Genomic DNA, 6,629 nt, shown 5'->3' on the forward strand with positions numbered 1-6,629 from the left:
GTTGGCAAGAAGAGAACGGTAGGACCAGAGGTCAGAGAGTTAACAGAGGGGGAAGGCAGAGGGCAGATGTATAAGTTGACCTGTGAGTCACCTTGATGTCCATCAGGCTGGGCCCCTGGACCCTCCTAGGCTATCCCTGGGTCCCTTGTTGGTTCCAAGTCCCTGCCCTCTTATTCGCCTCCCACACTCCTCTGAACATCAGATTTGGCAGAATCTTCATACCTGTATTTCTGTCTATGTACTTACGTGGCCACACTCTCTAGGTCCTGACAATCTTGGTCTAATACCTTTCAGAAGCCTGCCCTGTTAGCAGGTAGAATGCCTCCCTTCATAACTCTCCACAGAAATGCCCATTGTCTCCCATAATATGCCATATAGCTTGTCTGCTTTGTCTATTCACTTGGTTACTAAATTGTCCTATTATCTCCCTTCCTTTTTTAAATTGCAAATGATGAAGCCCAATCGCTGGCTCAAAGGAAAAAGGATTTTCATTGGTTCACAGGACAATACAAGTTTCAGGTGTGTTTGATCCAGGGCTCAAATGATAACAGCAAGATCTGCTTGTTCTCCAACTCTTGCTTCACCTCAAAACTGGCTTCACTTTTAAGCTCTACATGGTGGTCAGTGGCAACTGCAGACCTAAACTTTCCCAGGTTCAAATCTAACAGAAAAAGAGCCTCTCTCTCTCTCCTCTCAAGTGTCTCAGAATGTCTCCTTAAATCTTAATAATTTGATTATCCATCTCTGAAGTAATCACTAGAGGTGGGAAAAAGTGAAGCCCTGACTGGTTTGGCCTGGGTCAAATTCCTTTCCCTGAGGCAGAGGTAGATCATTAAGTCCTTCCAAACCACATGGACTAAAAGTGAGAGAGAAAAGTATTTCCCAGAGGAAAATAGGGGTACAGTTACCAGAAGGAGAGTGAATTGATTTGGGGTAGCAAAATGATTACATGTTCACTATACTTGCAGTTTATTCTTCTATTGTGTTCACCACACCGATTCATCTCGAAGTAGGTTCTTACATTTTAGGCTATGGCCTACAGTCTCCACCTATTTTATTTTGTTTATCCATTATGGGCTTCACACTTTAGGGCAGGCTATGGTTCACAAATTGTAAGCCTGGACTAGCACCATCAATATCACCTGGGAACTTGTTAGGGATGCAAATTCTTGGGCCCCACTTCAGATCTACCAAATCAGAAACTCTGGGGGTGGGGCCAGCAATCTGTGGTTGAACACGCCCTCCAGAGGATTCTGATTTGTGCTAGAGTGTGGAACTTCAGCTTGGAGCTGTGTCTCTGGGTATGTACGTCTTTGTTATACACTGTTTTAGGACTATACTGGTCAAACGAGAGGGATAAGTCTTGACAAGCACTCTGTTCATCCTCAGGCAAGCAAGTCAAGTGCATGGATGTGTGTGTTCTGTTTCCTCCCTGCCTATTCCATACTGCCCTAGGTCTGCATTTCTTTTTATTTCCCTAGAAATCCCTGGACCCCGTGGGAACACTTTTGGCAAGATTCCTTAGGGGTGATGCCCAGTGGCCCACCTGGTTCTGAGAATAACTCTGTCTCTATGAGCCTACACTAGATTTGTAGCATTTTTATTTCTCTAATGATTATTTTTCACTATAATATTGTTATAGGGTTTTTTTTCTTTCTTTAGTGGTTCTAGAGTTTTCCATATACATCTTAAGAGTCAGCTTTGGATTTATATTAGCTTAATTCCAGTGACAAATAAGAACATTACTCTGTATAACTCTTCCCTTTTCCCCCTTTTGTGGTATTATTATTAGACATATTTATTAATGTCACAGACTCAATGATACTTTACCATTTGTGGTCATTTCCTAAGCTATACAACTTTGTTCATATCCACCTCCTTTTGCTGTTATTGGCAAATATATTACACATACATTACATTTCTATATGTGTAGGCCCAACATTACACTATATACATGTTAATTTATATGATTGTTTTTTAAAATCACTTAGAAATGAGAAAAATGTGCATTTATACAGTTTATTCTGTTGTTACCTTTAACTGTGGTTTTCTTTCTTTTTTTTTGTCTGTGTGGATTTGAATTACTGTCCTAGGTTACTAGCTTTCAGCCTGAAGAACTTTGTTTAGTATTTCTTGCAAAATGGGTCTTCTAACAATAAATTTTCTGTTTTTGTTTTTCTGGGGAAGTCTTTATTTTGCCTTCAGTTTTGAAAAATAGCTTTGCTGGATATAGAGTTCTTGGTTAACAGTTTTTTTTTTCTTTAAGCACTTTGAATATATTATCCCACTGCCTTCTAGTTTACATTATTTCTTCTGAAGTCAGCTGCTAATGTTACTGAGGTTCCCTTGTAAAGGATAGCCAGCCATTTTATTCTTGCTGCTTTTAATATTTTCTTCTTGTCTTTGACTTTTAGCATTTTACTATCCTGTGTCTATTTACGGATCTCTTTGCATTTATTCTCCTTGGAATTCATTGAGCTTCTTGGATGTGTAGGTTATTGATTTTCAATAAATTTGGGAATCTTTCAGCAATTTTTCTTTGAATATTTTTTCTGTTCCTTTCTCTCCCTCTTCTCTTTCTGCTATTCCCATTATGCATATATTAGTACTTTTGATGATATGCAACATTTCTTGAGGCTCTGTTCATTTTTCTTCATTCTTTTTTTTCTCTCCGTTCTTTGACTTGCATAGTCTCTATTGATCTTGAAGTTTACTGATTCATTCTTCTGCCAGTTCAAATCTATTGTATCTACAGTGAAATTTTTATTTCAGTTATTTTACTTTTCAACTCCAGAATTTCCATTTGGTTCTTTTTTATAATTTCTGTCTCTACTGATATTCTCTATCGCTGCAACCTTCCTTTACTTCTTTCATCATACTTTCCTTTAGTTTTGTGAACATATTTATAATGGCCGTTTTGAGATCTTTTTCTGCTAAATCTGTCATCTAGTTGCTCTCGCAGGCAGTTTGTGTTGTCTGCTTTTTTACCCCTGTGTATAGATCATTCTCTCCTATTTATCTGCATGTCTGATAATTTTTTGTTGAGGGGGGCAACTGGACATTTTAGATAATATATTGAAGCAACTCTGGGTACTGCTTCCACCCCAGGGCTTGTTATTCTCATTTACTTGTTTATTTTTTAGTGGCTGGATCCTATTATTTTAGTGAAGTGTATTTCCTCCCCACAGTATTAAGTCTCTTATGTTGCTTCTCAGGAAGGTATAGCTTTGGGTATTCTTCATCACTCTGGGATGACAGTGGTATTGGTAGGGGTCTCTGGAAAGACTTGATCTCACCCAGCTGTTTAACTCCACTAATTGCCTGCTGATTGTGCTATTGTTTTCAACAGTAACCTGGTGGTCTAAATTGTTCTACAAACTAATCAAATTGTGACTCCTTTGGTGGAATAGTTTCAGAGGTACATATTCTGACCGCCTGCGGTCTTATCCCCCTGGTTTTTGCCTGTAAGCTAGCTGGCCTTCAGTCTAGGATGTATCTTCATTAAATCCACAAATCTCCTCTCAATTGACTTTCACCAAAACCTCCACTATTCTTGAGAGAGCCGTCAGAGTTGAATTTCTCCAAACTCCATTGCAAATGAAGTCAGTTCTGTTGGGAAGAGATTAGGAGCTATCTGCTTTACAGTCTGCTTCTCCTTCCAGGCAAAAAATCTCTGAACTCGGGCTCTAGAGCTGGGGGTGGGTGTAATAGCAAGCTTCTTTCTGTGTGACACCCTGTTCTAGGAGTTTAGTGCTCAGTGGAGGATAGAGGCAGCAGTCTGATGTGCTCTGGGCTTGCCTTTTCTGGCATGGAACCACTGTCTCTTGAGCCAAGGCAAGAGCAACCAGGACTCCCTTAATCTTGGCTTGCAGCACGCAAGGTACAGCCTCTGTTCCACAAGTAGGGACTGGTGGAAGAAGGGAACCTCCATCTCTCTACCACATTCATCTGGGACATAGCCTCAGCAACAGGTGGCTGGGGCAAGATGAGAAATGCTGAAGTCCTGTTCCTCCAGGGATGAAAGTCCACTGACCGGGAGCTGGGGGGAAAGGGAGCCCTGTGCTCTAGGCTATAGCCATCTGGAGTGGAATCTCCACCTTACTGAGCTGAGAGTTAGGAGAGAGGGAGAGGGCTTTGTTCAGTTTCCACAGACTCTCACCTTTCTTACCAAATCTTGACAGATTTTCTTGAGTAGATATTTCATTTGCTGTTTGTTCTTAGGACAATTTCCAGAGACTTTTTTTTTTTAATTTTTAAAATTAGTTTCTGCTTTATAACAAAGTGAATCAGTCATACATATACATCTGTTCCCACATCCCTTCCCTCATGCATCTCCCTCCCTCCCACCCTCCCCATCCCACCCCTCCAGGCGGTCACAAAGCACCGAGCTGATCTCCCTGTGCTCTGTGGCTGCTTCCCACTATCTATCTACCTTACGTTTGGTAGTGTATATATGTCCATGCCTCTCTTCGCTTTGTCACAGCTTACCCTTCCCCCTCCCCATATCCTCAAGTCCATTCTCAAGTAGGTCTGTGTCTTTATTCCCGTTTTGCCCCTAGGTCCTTCATGACTTTTTTTTTTTTTAATTCCATATATATGTGTTAGCATACGGTATTTGTCTTTCTCTTTCTGACTTACTTCACTCTGTATGACAGACTCTAGGTCTATCCACCTCATTACAAATAGCTCAGTTTCGTTTCTTTTTATGGCTGAGTAATATTCCATTGTATATATGTGCCACATCTTCTTTATCCATTCATCCGATGATGGACACTTAGGTTGTTTCCAGCTCCGGGCTATTGTGAATAGAGCTGCAATGAACATTTTGGTACATGTCTCTTTTTGAATTATGGTTTTCTCAGGGTATATGCCTAGTAGTGGGATTGCTGGGTCATATGGTAGTTCTATTTTTAGTTTTTTAAGGAACCTCCATACTGTTCTCCATAGTGGCTGTACCAATTCACATTCCCACCAGCAGTGCAAGAGTGTTCTCTTTTCTCCACACCCTCTGCAGTATTTATTGTTTCTAGATTTCTTGATGATGGCCATTCTGACTGGTGTGAGATGATATCTCATTGTAGTTTTGATTTGCATTTCTCTAATGATTAATGATGTTGAGCATTCTTTCATGTGTTTGTTGGCAGTCTGTATATCTTCTTTGGAGAAATGCCTATTTAAGTCTTCTGCCCATTTTTGGATTGGGTTGTTTGTTTTTTTGCTATTGAGCTGCATGAGCTGTTTATAAATTTTGGAGATTAATCCTTTGTCAGTTGCTTCATGTGCAAATATTTTCTCCCATTCTGAGGGTTGTCTTTTGGCCTTGTTTATGGTTGCCTTTGCTGTGCAAAAGCTTTGAAGTTTCATTAGGTCCCATTTGTTTATCTTTGTTTTTATTTCCATTTCTCTAGGAGGTGGGTCCAAAAGGATCTTGCTGTGATTTATGTCATAGAGTGTTCTGCCTATGTTTTCCTCTAAGAGTTTGATAGTTTCTGGCCTTACATTTAAGTCTTTAATCCATTTTGAGCTTATTTTTGTGCATGGTGTTAGGGAATGATCTAATCTCAAACTTTTACATGTCCCTGTCCAGTTTTCCCAGCACCACTTATTGAAGAGGCTGTCCTTTCTCCACTGTACATTCCTGCCTCCTTTATCAAAGATAAGTTGGCCATATGTGCGTGGGTTTATCTCTGGGCTTTCTATCCTGATCCACTGATCTATCTTTCTGTTTTTATGCCAGTACCACACTGTCTTGATTACTGTAGCTTTGTAGTATAGTCTGAAGTCAGGGAGCCTGATTCCTCCAGCTCCGTTTTTCGTTCTCAAGATTGCTTTGGCTATTCGGGGTCTTTTGTTTTTCCAAACAAATTGTGAAATTTTTTGTTCTAGTTCTGTGAAAAATGCCAGTGGTAGTTTGATAGGGATTGCATTGAATCTGTAGATTGCTTTGGGTAGTAGAGTCATTTTCACAATATTGATTCTTCCAATCCAGGAGCATGGTATATCTCTCCATCTATTTGTATCATCTTTAATTTCTTTCATCAGTGTCTTATAATTTTCTGCATACAGGTCTTTTGTCTCCTTAGGTAGGTTTATTCCTAGATATTTTATTCTTTTTGTTGCAATGGTAAATGGGAGTGTTTTCTTGATTTCATTTTCAGATTTTTCATCATTAGTGTACAGGAATGCCAGAGATTTCTGTACATTAATTTTGTATCCTGCTACTTTACCAAATTCATTGATTAGTTCTAGTAGTTTTTCGGTAGCATCTTTAGGATTCTCTATGTATAGTATCATGTCATCTGCAAACAGTGACAGCTTTACTTCTTCTTTTCCAATTTGGATTCCTTTTATTTCCTTTTCTTCTCTGATTGCTGTGGCTAAAACTTCCAAAACTACGTTGAATAAGAGTGGTGAGAGTGGGCAGCCTTGTCTTGTTCCTGATCTTAGTGGAAATGGTTTCAGTTTTTCACCATTGGGGACAATGTTGGCTGTGGGTTTGTCATATATGCCCTTTATGATGTTGAGGAAAGTTCCCTCTATGCCTACTTTCTGCAGGGTTTTTATCATAAATGGGTGTTGAATTTTGTCGAAAGCTTTCTCTGCATCTATTGAGATGATCATATGGTTTT

The sequence above is a fragment of the Mesoplodon bidens genome, assembly GCF_964165515.1.
Source record: "Mesoplodon bidens genome assembly, chromosome: 4".
Classification (NCBI taxonomy): domain Eukaryota; kingdom Metazoa; phylum Chordata; class Mammalia; order Artiodactyla; family Ziphiidae; genus Mesoplodon; species Mesoplodon bidens.